Consider the following 14,079-nt stretch of genomic DNA (forward strand, 5'->3'; position numbering starts at 1 on the left):
CCAGAACTGTTAATACAGCAGCATTATTCTCCGACTGAAACACACAGCACAAAGGGAGAAAGAGAGTACGTTTCTCACTATAAATCAGATGACAGATATTTTGCGGCGTGCATCTTTACTTTCGCTTTTTCATTTGAGTGTATTAATGTGTTTCAAGAGATTGTGTGCGAGTGTGTGTGGGTGAGTGTGTGTGGGATTTATCTGCGTGTGCGTGCTCAGACTTGGGTGTTTGTTGCTGTTTTTGTTTTGAAAGAGTACAAAGAGCCCGCGGTGGGAGTGAAAGCTCAGCCTCTAGTGCTATAGGCCTCTGATGGAGAGATTAGCAGGGAGAGCTGTGAAATAAAGAGTGTTAATTAAAAGCAGAGAGTGGAGGTGTGGGAAAATCAGGTAAGGGAGATAACATGGAGCCAGGGAGCTGAATAAAAAATTATTTACCTGCCCACACATACGCACACGCGCACACACGCAAAACCCATTTTAACCTGAGAAGATAGAGGTTGAAGGATAAAATGAGCAAGTTAGTGATGCGGAAAGTGTGCAAGAAAGGGAGAATCGCTGAGTGGGAGGCAGTGGGAATAAGGGATTAATTGAATCTGATTTTAATCCTGCTGTTTGTGTCTGTTTGTTGTTGTATACATTTTATGCTTAAATTTAAAGGGTGGGCTGGAGTGTGTGTTCTTGCGCGTGTTCCAGCAGGTCAAATAAGGCGTTGAGAAAGTGAAAGCCATCGGGGCTGTGATGGCAGATTAAGAAGAGGAAGGGAACAATCTGCCTCACTTCCTTTTTCTGTGTTTGAAGTAAATGGAAGCAGATAACATTTGAGGCAGGCACCCGAGATTATTGCAGTTTCTAACCATAACATAATTACAGAGAGGAATAATGTTTATGTGTCTAAAAGAGAGACGGAGAGATGAGCAAGGGTGAGGAGGAGAGGCGAGGAAAGAATGAAGGAGGCAGAGTGTGAGCTCATAAAAAACAGTTTTTACCAACAAAGTTGGGAGTTATGGGGGGCGACGCCGGAGAAAGTTGCCGAGGTGGAAAGGGCAGTAGGAGAGAAAGCATGAAAAGAGAGAGGCAGCGAGCAAAAGGGATTAATCGAAACGGATTTTAATCCCGCCGGTGATATTAGGGTGAGTTATATTTGGGGGGTGCCAGGGGGTGGGAATATAGAGGGAGGGGGAGGAAGTCAGAGAGAGAGTGTGGAGGGAGGGGGGATTACATCTGTAAATCATTTTAATGACGCCTCTCCTCTGCATTAGGGGGCAGCCAGGAGGCCAAACAAACAGTGTGTAATTAGAGCAGGGGAATGGGAAATAGAGACGAGGAGAGAGCCGGGGCAAGGGAAAGTCATTTGGTAAAGTAAAGGATTGGAACAGGAGACCTTTGGACAATAATGGTTATGGCTCTCATTATATGGTGCTGCTGTTAAGAAATGAGACCTGACAAGGTCCATGTAACCACCAGGGAGGAGGAGGAGGATGGGGAGGATGAAGCTGCGGGCGGGTATGGCGGTGACGTCGCTCAGGGTTGCGATTATGATGATGATGGTGGAGGTAATAATGTAAGATACCATCCTCCTGGGTGGGGGGTGATGGTGATGAAGATACCAGTGGTAACGCTGATTATGATTATGATGGTTGGAATTATGATTACAGTAATAGAGCTGATGATAAATGTGATGACAGTGTCATGGCTGCCAGTGCTGTCAGTTCCGCTAATTATCAATCCATCCAATTTCTATACTCGCTCATCCTGCGCAGGGTCACAGGAGGGCTGGAACCCTTCCCAGCATGCATTAGGTGAGAGATGAGAGGTATATCACAGGGTTGTCACGTACAGTATAGTCGTGCGCTCACATTAATGCCGTTGGAGTTTCTAATTGAACCTGAACTGTACCTGAACTGGGCTGTTGGAGAGAGTTGGAGCCCCTGTGCTGCCCCGCTCGGCTAATTATTCCAAGCTAAATTTAAACAATGTTTTCGGATGTTCCACATAATTGTGTGTCTGAGGAGTCAGTGTGCTCTTTGGGTTCAGTCCAAACTGAGCAGAAGTCTAAAATGCAGTATCCAGGCATTATTATTTCACCTGCAAACAAAAACAAAAGGTTACAGGACTTTTCTCCTACCAGACTGCATTATTATGAGATTTTATATAGGACTACAGCTAACATTTATTTTTACTATTTATTTATGAATTATCTGTGAATCATTTTCTCATTTAATTGTTTAGTAAACTTTTTGTGCCCAGGCCAAAATCTCTAGGCACACCTGTATTCATATCTGTGCACAGTAGCTTCTGTAGCATCTTATCACGACATTAGACAATAAAGATAAGACAGGTAGCTTTTGTGATACTGTCTATTGACAATTTTTTGTCTCTTTTCTTTTGGTGGTAGGTCGTCTTTGCTGGTGCTTTGTTGTAATTTGCTCCGTACAATAAAGAGATCCATTGTCCCACTCACAGCTCTCTCCTTTTAATTGTTATCATCCCTCATGCTGGCTGCCAATCAGGGCTTTTGATGTGTCACACATTTATAATTCCCACACGCAGACGGCAACAAATAGGTTCCCTGTGAAGGTAACAATAAATTTAATGACATTTTTTAGCTAGAGTTTGCCTCATTGCAATAATAATGGTAGCTTATCACAAAATCCCGCAGCACTCCTGGATTGGCATCACGGCACACCATTTGAGAAACACCGGTTTAGACCTTAAAATGCCAGAGTGTGAAAATATCCCTTCATAATTTACGGAGCCCAGTTGGTGCAGCTTTTGTTCAAAGCAATTGTTAGCACTGTCTACGGGGTTAGCACAGTTAGCCGCTAGCAACCGGCCTTTTTCCTTGTTGAGAACCTTGTCCAGACAACTCATACACTCTGAATTTTACATAGAGCCTGTTTAAAGGATAGGTGCATGGAGCCTATGTTATTACATTACTCCCATGCCCATACGCACATTGGAAGAGTTGTAATCATTCCTCCTGTCCATTCTGGCTCTTAAAGGTTCCCTTCCTAATGCGATTACACTTTAAAAGAAGGGGGACACAGTCCTATTCCTGTGCAAAAAAGGATTCATAAGCTCAGCTGAATCTAAAATGAGGTTTCAGCAGCCTGAGATGGACAAATAAAGTGGTTATTTTCAAAAGTTAGTCTTTTTAGTGCAAAATTCCTTCTTTGTGTTTCCCCAGACAGCGTTTCCGTGCTTTGCTGAAGTGTGGGGACGGAAACACAAAGAGGGATTTTTTTCTGAAGTATTTTGGGGTTATTTTATGCCTGTATTAGAGAGTTGACAGGGGAGAGAGATTTGGGGAACAACATGCACCAGAAGTCTTCAGACAGATTCAAACCGAGGACACTGCACTTCATGGTCAGTGCCTTAAACCCTTGGGCCACCTGGCTGCCCCAGAGTGAGTGTTAAGATAGAAAGACTGTTGCTTTGGAAAATACTTACTGCGTCTGTCTAACTCAAACTCTTGAAGATTCATAGTCGGTGTTTGGAATACAAACATGTCATTATTGTAGACACACTTGAAAGACAGACAGATTATAGGAGGGGGTGTTTATGTCTTCCGTCAGTAGATGAATATCTTTATTTGTTAATTACTGTATATGGCAATGATGACAACATTTCCCATGATGCATAATAATCGCTGTAATGGTGAAAGTTTCAATTAAAGTGGTGATGAGGCGGGTGAAGCCTACGTAGAGCATCAGTAATGATCAGTTGCAGTTATGGCGATGACAGCGATGGTAGTGCGGGCACCTGTTATGATAACAATGATGTCACTCAGAGCGTGTAATTTCATTTTGCTGAGGTCGTCGGTCGGCCCACGTACACAAAGGTTGTTTTCTCTCACAAGTGTTTCTATCATTACCACAGCAGCACGTTGATAATGAAGAAAATGAAGTGTTACATTCGATGTCGTCAATCATCTAACAGGCCCTGAGGGATTGCCCTTTGCCGTTCCTGTCTGACCTCCTTCTCACACTTACACCGATCCATAATTCATGTGGTGTGTAGTGGCTGCTGGATGGTGATACCGAGATGCTATCTGCTGTGCACGGACGGCTGTTTGTTTTGCTGGAGAGCTGCATATAAATGAATGCAGGCGGGAAGGAAAACCGTATAGGCTTATCTGAGGTGCAACGAATGCTGGCTCAGGAGTGAATGAAGGGAAAGATGAACAGAAGGATGAGAGGGAGCCAGGTGGAGAAGTGAGGCGCTGTGCACTCAGCTGATGCGTGGCTGTATGTGCCCTGTATGTGAGGATGTGATTGCAGAAGTGTTTAACGGAGTGGAAAGGATAGGGGGGGGGGTTTTGTGAAAGAGAAAATAGATGAGGAGTGGGGAGGTGATTAAGGTGTGTGAGTGTTAGTGCGTCCCATGACTATAGGCATGCGTGTGTGTGATTACTCTCTGACCTGTCGCCTCTGGCTCTGTGTCTACACAGACCCTCTCATTTGCAGCACATAGGCACACAAACACACACATACACACTCTAAATCCAGTGCGTAAATCCAGCCAAGGGCCACGGGGCAGGCAGGAAAAGCACCTCAGAGACACAGAATCTCTCTCTTGCTCCCTCTTTTTCACTCTCTGATCTCTCCCTCCCTTGACTTTCCCCCTTTTCCTCCTCTCCCTCTCTCCTAAATCCTCATCTCCATATTCATAGACAGAGGGGCTCTTTAAGAGGGCTGCTATCTGAAATGGGCCGGCAGCACCTCTTGTTTGTGGCTCTCCAAATGGAGAAAAGCCATTTCCTCTTCCTGTCAAGCATGGAGGTATACTAGTGTGGAGCATGTATGTGTTTGTGCATGCACGTCTGTGGTGTGCGCCTGTGTTTGGATGGAGAGTTGCGTTGTCAGGCAGTTTCACAGTCTTATAGGCTGAGAGCAGGCCAACTGTTGGAGGCTAAACCTCACTTCCATTTTCACAATCACACTTCTCGTAAAATCCTTAAACTGCAGCAATACTGGAAGAACTTTGGAGAATACAGAAATGCGGCATCAAAGGCAGAATCGAAAAGAGAATAGAGAAAGTGGGTGACCAAGTGTTTGCAGTTCTTTTCAATTTCATATGCTTGCTCTTGTTAAGTAAGTAAGTTATAAGTAACAGTCAGTGAAATTTATTTCAAACTGTAAACATTTTCATATTTTATGCAGCTCTGCAAGACATGATTGATGGCTTTTTGCTCAGACTGAATAAGATGTTTCCTGAATTGTTTACTGTAGTGTTTGGATATGAATGGGAGTCAATCATATTGCATTAAAAAGGCACTACATTGATTTCAAACATAGAATAAGGTAAACATAAACATAGAGAACTTGAACTGTGTTCAAGGCTTGTATGGAACCCAGGGAGAGTAGTTGCTACCTTGGTAGTGACTAATGGGATCCAAATAAATAAACAAACTGTGTGCAACTGTGGCTCAAACCTACAATATAAATGTATTTCATTAAAGGCTGGCATAGTGTCATAATTAAAAACTCCATAAATAACACTTGATTACCAGTATGCATAATTGCATTAGCGGAATAAATCCAATTCATGTAAGACTGCCATCAAAACACACTCCATCTGCAGTAGAGTGATGCAACGCCATTTTTCAATTCAGAATGAATGAAGATACGAGTAATTCAACACAGTTTTAGTGCCTGAGGCATGAGGAGAAGTAAAGAGAAAGAGAGAAGGTGAGTAAAACAAGAGGGTTGGAGGGGAGTGAAACTAAAAATGGAATTGTGCAAGTTTAGGAGCGGTGAAGAGTCAAGAGTTTTCTTCGCCTTCTCTCACCTTCCCCCCCTCATGTTTTTTATTTCTTTCTCATCTTTGCCGTATCCATGATGCAACTGAGGGCAACGGCTGCTTTACTTGGAGATTCATTGAGTCATCATCAGAAAAAAAAAATAACGGCTGATGAAGGAGGTGACGAAGGGTGGCTTTCTCCCTCGTTCCTGATATGTTTTCCTTTCCCCGTCTCTCCCTATGTCTACCTCCTACTTTGTGTGGATTGAGTCCACCTCTGAATGATCAAAGGCGTGATGTTGCATTAATGGTACGTCACATGTTGACTCGTGTCTAGCCATCCCAGAAACTCTTGCGTGTCTGGCTCAGAGTCAGACTGCTGCTTCACGGAGTCAAATGTTCGAAGCTTTTGTCTCTTAAATCCTAAATCCCACAGAGCTTTTAGTGGAAGCCGGGTGGCTGAGGGCTGCCGTAGATTTCTGGGGGTGTGTTCTTCTTCTGCAGGGACAATAATAGATTGATAGATGGTTGACAACAGATAGATAGATGGTTAGATAAACCTAGATTATCCTCATTAATCCTTCCTGTCTTCTAAAAATAATGTGCATTGATAATTACTACTCTTTTTTCTTTAAATGATATGTTATGTTTCACTAAGTACATTTTTAATCAACATAATGAGGGAACCTTTCTACCGATCATATCTGAAAACCATTTACTGTCAACACATTTCATTTTCATTTCAGTTTTACCAACATCTGGTCCTGGCAAATAAAGAATGATTAATGGTTTTGTGGTTATGTGTAGGGAACTCAAAGCACTTGATTTAAGTCAGGGGGAGATTATTGTTTTGAGTAAAGGATAAGTTTGCTGATTTTCAACCAGCTCTGAGCCTCTGTGTGATCACAGTATGTGCAGTGAGTTGGTGCTTGGCTTTGCCCTGTGCTGCGAGTGCTCAAAACTCCTTGCTCATTTGTCGGCGGACTTTCGCGTTACTCAGGGGACTCCAGCCAGCGGATCAGCAGGTAGCTCTGGGCACTTGCAGCATGGGGTAAGCCAAACATGATTAATTTACACACACTGCCCACACTGTGAGAATTAAATATAAGACTAATATTATACCAGTGGCTAGCAGCTTTGTGAGGCTTTGTTTGACTGGGCCATAGACTGAATAAAATAATAGACTTAGCCACCGTGACGTCACCCATTGGTTTGTAGCCTGCTGTTTTGAAGTCCCAGGTTCAGCATTTCCGTTGTCATCATCTTGGATTTTTGGAGCCACAAGTGACCATATTTTGACAAGAGGGTGGGGCTGTTGAGGAATGAGGGGAGGCTCTAAATCCAAGACAGTGGTGGCACCTAGCAGATGGCCTGTCTCCCAAGTGACCCTGCCCTGACCCGGTCTCACTCCGAAGTCATCGAAATCCAGCACTTGGCCAGTGACTTGCGGCATCAGAAACCAACGAAAAAAGGTGCCCTTTTTGCCCAGGGCGAAATGCGATAGCACAAGGACGAAAGTTAAGGCGGTGAAAGTTCAAGTAGGGAGCGCGGGATTGGTGGTGGATGGGTCCAACAAACACCGACTTTCACCCGAGAGAGTGGTGTTCGTGTCCCATAAGACCCTAAAGCCAAACCCTGTTCTTTTTCTTAAACCTGACCATGTGTTTTTGTTGAAGGAAAAAAAAATGTAAATTTGTGGTGTTGTAGCGACGTATTGTGTTTATTTTGAAAGAGATTGTATGTATGTCCTGTGAAAATGGAAGTGTATTTTGAAAGAAGACAATGCAACAGGCAGAACTTGACACGGTGTCCCAGAACGTCAACAACCAATGCATCCAGGGTACCTTGCCCGTCGTATCTGGACGTGGAAAGTCCACGACCAAACGTTGATATGTGACGAGGTCGGAGTTTAGCTTTAATAAAATGTAAATGGATGAGTTGTAAAAAAATAATCCACCCCTGTACAGTTGTCATGAAAGGGGAAATTAGCAATAAAGACCAATAATCAGGTTATAAACATGTTTATTTCTACTGTAAAGTTGTAAAGTTTCTACTGTAAAATACTGTAATGCCATTAGAGGAACTGCGGTTTTTGTTACTTGGCTTATCTTTCAGCCACAGAGGTTGCTGCTTGGTTTGGGCTCAGTGATGGTGTTAACATGCTGATGTTTGGCAAGTATAATGTCAACCATGGTCATTTATCTTAATTGTGGCTGAGGCTAATGGGACTGAACCGAAGTATTTTTCATCTGATGACGGTGCTAGATGAAAAGTTAAGGGGATAACCAAAGTTAATGCAGTTCATCCTGAGGGGTACATGAATATTTGAAGATTTCATGGCAATCCATCCATATGCTGTTGAGATATTTCAACCCCGACCAAAGTGGTGCAGTGAGTGAGCCACCCCGCTTGCAGGGCTAATAAAAGGTCCTTCTGATTTAAAACCTAAGACAGGAACATTTAAACTTTGACATATTTAAAACACAAAAGCCCACATTTTTGTACAAACACATAAAACTTCCTGGAATAGAAAAAAAAAAAATACCAGTGAGTGTAATTTATGCAGCAATTACAGCTCCTGCAAAACAATTTTTTTATAAGTCGTATATGAACTCATTTTTTCAAAAGACACGTTTGCATGATTGAACCACCTAAATAAAGCGTGACCAGTTGATCAAAGAGAAATAAAAGCTGTTAGATTTGTCTTCAGTCTGTCAACACGTAATTGTGTAAGAGATAAAAGGTGTTATCCATCATCACTTGCAATTCCATCTTCAGTCACTAATAAATGCCTGTGTGACTGACTGATTGGCAAACACAAAGCGCTAATGATGTACATGCCAATCTGCAGGCCTCTGTGTCGTTCTGAGCACTGTGTCAGGACTTGATTGCAACTGTTGTTGAGAATGGGTACTTATTAGCAGGTAGACAATGATGTGGTTTTGGTCGGCTCTGATTAAATGAGTGTCTTTTGAAGTGACTCTGGCAGCGCTGGCAGAAGAAAAGTACATCTTACCAGTCCTGTAAAACCAGTCTCATCTGTCTTCTGCATGTGTTCTTGGACATGACACACTCCGCAAGACTATGCAAACATACCAGGATGTGTGAGAACTTGCCTTGATACCTGAAATCAGAAACTTAAGAAATGTGCAGACACACACACACAAACATGTACACGCTCTTGCACAAACACCACACTCTACATTTATCCTCATTTACTCCTCCTGCCTCCCCCTCCTACTCTTCTTCTCCCCTCACTAATCCTTTTTTTCTCAGTGTTCTCTGTGGGCTGATTTTCTCCCCCCCTCCATCCTTCTCTCTCCTTTCTCCCCATTCTTTTCATTTTTCACTTTTCCCTTGTTTATTTCCCCTGCCTTGTTCCCTTTTCTTCCCAATCCCTCCCTGCCTGCCTCCTGTCTTTTCTCCTTCCACCTGCTCTCATTTCTCTCCCTGGCTCATTTTCTCCTTCTCCCCCTGTCTCCTAGTGTATCGCTGCAGACTCTTGTAGTCAATTATCCCTTCTGTTAATGAGCAGATAAATCTAATTGCTCTCTCCTTCAGTGCCTGACGGCGTTTCTCTTCTCTGCCTTTCTAAGCCCGCAGGACGCGCATCATTCTCTCCCCCCGTCATTTTTCAACCCTTCCTCCATACAGTGGCACCATTCCTCTTTTTCATCCCCTCCCGTAGCTTCCCGGTGTGTACAAGGAATTGTATAGGGTGCCTATTAGTTTACTGCTTGCATTTTTCACCCCTATTTATATCTTTCCGACGCCCTGACCTTTACTTTCACCCCACCTCAGCTGACTCTTCACCTTCACTTCGGCTCCACCCTAGCTCACTTTATCACTTCTCCTCTTCTCTCCGCTCCGCTTCAATGTCAGCAGGAGTTAAGGAGGGTTGCGTGGGGCTGGTGGCCATAGGGATTGATAGCGACAGAGGGCAAGGGTGGTTTATCTACTCAGCTCATGAGGTCAGCTCTCTCACTAATAGCCTTTACGCTATTGACAGATGTTCTGTAAAATGAGGCTTTTAATTAGAATTACTAGAGCTGAAACAATTAGTCCATTAGGCAGTTATGTGATTGACACCAAATGTGTTGGCTGCAATTTTAATAATCGATCAATCCTGTAAGAAATTTTCAAGCTAAAAAGTTACAGTTACAGTTTCTCAGATGCAAATATTTGCTGGTTTTCTTAGTCTAACATGATTTCAGACTGTTGGTGAGATAAAATGCTCAATATGAAGATGCATTTTTTGCTATTCTCTGACATTTTACAGACCAAAGAAGCAGAAAATGAATCGAGAAAATAACCGATTAATTGATGATGAAAATGATCATTAGTTGCCACCCTAATAAATACACATTGTGGCAGTCTGCTTTTATGAAACTTATGGTTCACACACACACACACACACACACACACCCACCTGCAGTTTGCACGTCTTGTACATAAAACAGCCAGGTGAAGAAAATCAGTTCTTAGCAAGAAATGTTGACAAAAGTTTCAGAATTTCATATGGTGAGCAAGCCTAGGAAAAAAAACCCAACAGCATTTGAGTGCCCTGGGAGATTGACAGAACCTCAGCTTTTCATTTTGAGGATTTAGTGGTCTTTGAAGTGCCTTTTCATGTTGGTAGTAATGTGTTTCTCCCAGGATGAAAATAGCCATTCAGTAGGTTCTCTTCAGTTAGTGACCTTTTATTGAAATGTCTGCTTTTTGCGGGAAAATAATGCTTATTTTCACAACACAAGTACAAAAAAAAAAAAAAACAACTGAAAGCGGTGAAGTCAGCAGCACTGATCCCTCTGCTCACTTTAATGATCTGCACGAGGTTCATTTTTAAGCTTTATTCCCTCCCTGTGCGGCGAGCAAAACACCGGCCGCCACAGTCGTGCTAGGGTGAAAACTGATGTGTCAACACTCCGTAATGTATGTGAAATGTTGGCAGAGGAGGCGTCTTATTGACATAATTGATGTCGCTGGATGGCAGGGTGACTGTAATAACAGACATTACACGGTAGTAGCAAACAGCATGGAGATAGCCCTGAATCAGCTTGCTGTGCTGTGCTGTGCTGTGTTGTGCAGGGGTCAGCATGAATTATCGGTTTCCGTCACACGTGAAACAAAGTCGAATAGGGAAGCATGTTGATAGTGAAGGATGCCGTGATTTAAACCTGGTATGTCCACCCAAACAGGATGGATGGGTTAGGTTTACACTGGAAGACAAGCCAGTATAACAGGTGTACAGTCGCCACTTGATTTGTCAGTGTTGGTTCTATCAGTAAAACTATTAACAAGCTATAAAACAAGCTTATCAAAGTTTACTCAGCATGACTCTGTCTGACTAGTGTTAAAAGTTGGCAACACAAATGTACAGACTGCAGCACAGTGTCAGCATCAAGAATCAGAATCTGACTCTTTTTCCAAGAAAATAGTGCCAATCCAAAAATATGACACTGACACGCCATACATGAATATGCTGTATTAACTAGAGTAGAGTCTGTGCTGAAAATACAGATATATAGATATAGATATATTCAGTCTGATAAATACGGAAATGTTGATCATGTTAGTGCAGGGCTACCCAGAGCTTTACATCTGTCCCATGGACGATAGGCCTACACACTTATAAACAGCTCCTGGAAGAAGATCAGCTCTGCACTCAGGATTTCAGGTAACTAGGCTGTATGATGCTTGTTAAGGTTACTTAACAACCTCAGACGCAACCTGCCACCGCGCTCTTGAAAGGTGGCACAAGGACAAGAGTAGCGCCCAGCACCCTACCTCGAGTTTTCCAGGCGGTTAAAGACGCAGCATGTGTACGGCCTCTAATTTCCAGGGGTGGTACCTGCGGTTATTCCACAGGCTAGTTAATAACATGTCGGGCAGGAAATCCAAAGTGTGGGATCATTTTGAGAAGGTGAAGGACGAACCCAAGGTGATATGTAAACTCATCTTCATTGGTCGACCACAAACATGACGTATCATCTGAAACATGGAAGTAGCTACATGCCCATTAGCCACTTAGCACAATCATTACTGCTTTGCCCACAGCGTCATTAACAGGCGGCTCGCTCAGTGTGTGACGTGCACTTGTAGATAAAATATAGGCCTATATTAATGAAGGTTCATTAGTACGGTTTTGTATTTCTCTGTAATGTAGCACAGTGTTAACAATGTTACTGATACTATTCTTTCTCACACCTTCAACTCAAACCATTGTGTTGCCCCGCCCAAAATATATCATTTAATAATTAAATTAATATTGTAAACATGTGGGCGACTAGTCAACTGATGGTGGCTATTGGTCGACTAGGAAAATTCTTAGTCTGGGGCAGCCCTAATATAAAGTCAGTACAATTTTTTATACAGCCCCTATCACAAAAAACAATTTGCCTTGAGGGGCTTTACAGTCTGTACAGCACACAACACCAACTGCCCTTTTTGGAAAAGGCTAGAAAAAAAATGGAAGAAACCCCAGGAAAAGTAACTGAATGAACAGACAAAAATGGCCAGCCTTCAATATGTCCCCTCAGAAGCCTCACAAATGGCATGTCTGTGTTTTACAGTTCATGTGTCTCCCAGCAGACATATAGCTGCAAGGACTTCCTGTATTGCTGAGGGGAACAAAACTAATTCAGCCATTGGAGTAACCAGAGGGGAGACAAAACAAAAATCCCCTCCAGACTTTATGAAAAGAAAAAAAAAAATCTCTGATCTATGATTGCGTCAAGTATAAAAGTGCAGGCAGGGTGAACCAAGTATTTAACTCACACACACCGCCTCTACATTAATCATGAGTTATTACGAAAAGGGCAAAAATAATCTTTAAGTGTAACGTGCCATAACCACACTGTCAAAGCAATGTATGTGTTTCATTACACATTGTGCAGTTGTGTTGTGTGCAGGCACACTGGAACAGTGCTGGCAAGGTACCCAAATTTATTTTGTGCTGGCAGGAATTTAGTCTTGGTGATGTAAGTGATACACATAACGTTCCAGTATTTGGAAAGCCAGAGGGTGCTAAAAATAATCTGTTATAGGCATGGTAGACCTGTGAGAGGTTCAGAAAGGCATAAACACACACACACACACACACACACAAGGGAGAGAAGACACTACAGCAGCCCCAAACATAGGTAGAAATTATATTCCACACAATTCACACTCATGCATACATAAACATCAAAAGCGCACTGCTATCTTCAGCCAAACACAGATGCATAAAAATGGGCACACACACAGTGGGACATGGAGAGATAAAACATCTCTCAGACACACATATATGCAACCCGCAGAAATTCACACAGAAACGTGAACCTGATGTACATGTACACGGTGGGATGTAGAAAATTAAGAGCACAATGTAAGAACATCACACACACACAGAGCAAGACCAGAGGGAATACAAACAAGAGAGTGATGAGCCGTCATATGGCGTCGTCAAGCTGTGGGATACATTTATGTACAGATGAAATGGGTCTGTATGCCTTTAATTTAAGTGTAAATGAAATGTTCTATCAAAGCATATCTGAGGAGCTTTTATGTGTACAAGTGTTTGTGTCGGTGCCTGTGCACATGAAAAAAACACGAGTGGTGTGTGTATGTGTGTGTGTGTGTGTGAGATAGACAGTCTGTACCTGCACCGCAGGTCAGATTTAGTTCATTTCCACCTCATCTACCTCAAGCTTATCGTCCCCTGTTGAGCCAATCAGTGTCCTCCGAGACAACCTATGTCTCCAGCAGTGCCCTGAGAGCCGGGCTCAGTGATGAACGGAAGCATGGTCGACACAAATGCACACCTGCATGCATTCAAAAGCACACGCTCGCACAAAGAAATACAGAATTCAGGCATACTCGAATCTGTCTCCCGGTTGGCCGGGCTCCTTTCTCTTCACAGCAGAGCCCTGTGGGGAGTGAGAAGAGGGGGATAAGGATAGTTGGGTAATGATAAAAGAGGTAGTTAAGGCATAATTTGGAGCCGCACCCATTTAGCGGCGCTGCTGTCATCAAACGCGGCTCCCATAAAGAGCCAGCCAATCTTGGCCACCCCACACACAGTACAGGTCAATGGCAAGGCCTCTGGCTGCCTACATCAAAGATGGTCACTCTTTTAGAGTGGGTGGCCATGCTGGTGGAGCTGCCATCCCAGGCTTTGAGACTCATTTGCCACCTGCTGGCACATTACATGCCAAATTAGAAAGCCTGCTGTTTCATCAGAAGCCTCCAAGTGTGGCGCTTGTTCGGAAAGAAAGAAAACTTGGGGATGATTACAGGCAGCAATCACAGCCCTTAGGTGTTACTTTTCAGGGCACGGGTGAAGCATTAAAATCT

General features: G+C 43.2%; 1 protein-coding gene across 3 annotated transcripts in view; it reads left to right on the forward strand.

Annotated features, from left to right (window-relative positions):
• Positions 1–14,079, forward strand: part of cadm4 (cell adhesion molecule 4) — a 216,223-nt gene that overhangs the window by 28,303 nt on the left and 173,841 nt on the right. The gene's annotated exons all lie outside the window — the stretch shown is intronic.

This window comes from Epinephelus moara, chromosome 6, assembly GCF_006386435.1.
Source record: "Epinephelus moara isolate mb chromosome 6, YSFRI_EMoa_1.0, whole genome shotgun sequence".
Taxonomy (NCBI): domain Eukaryota; kingdom Metazoa; phylum Chordata; class Actinopteri; order Perciformes; family Serranidae; genus Epinephelus; species Epinephelus moara.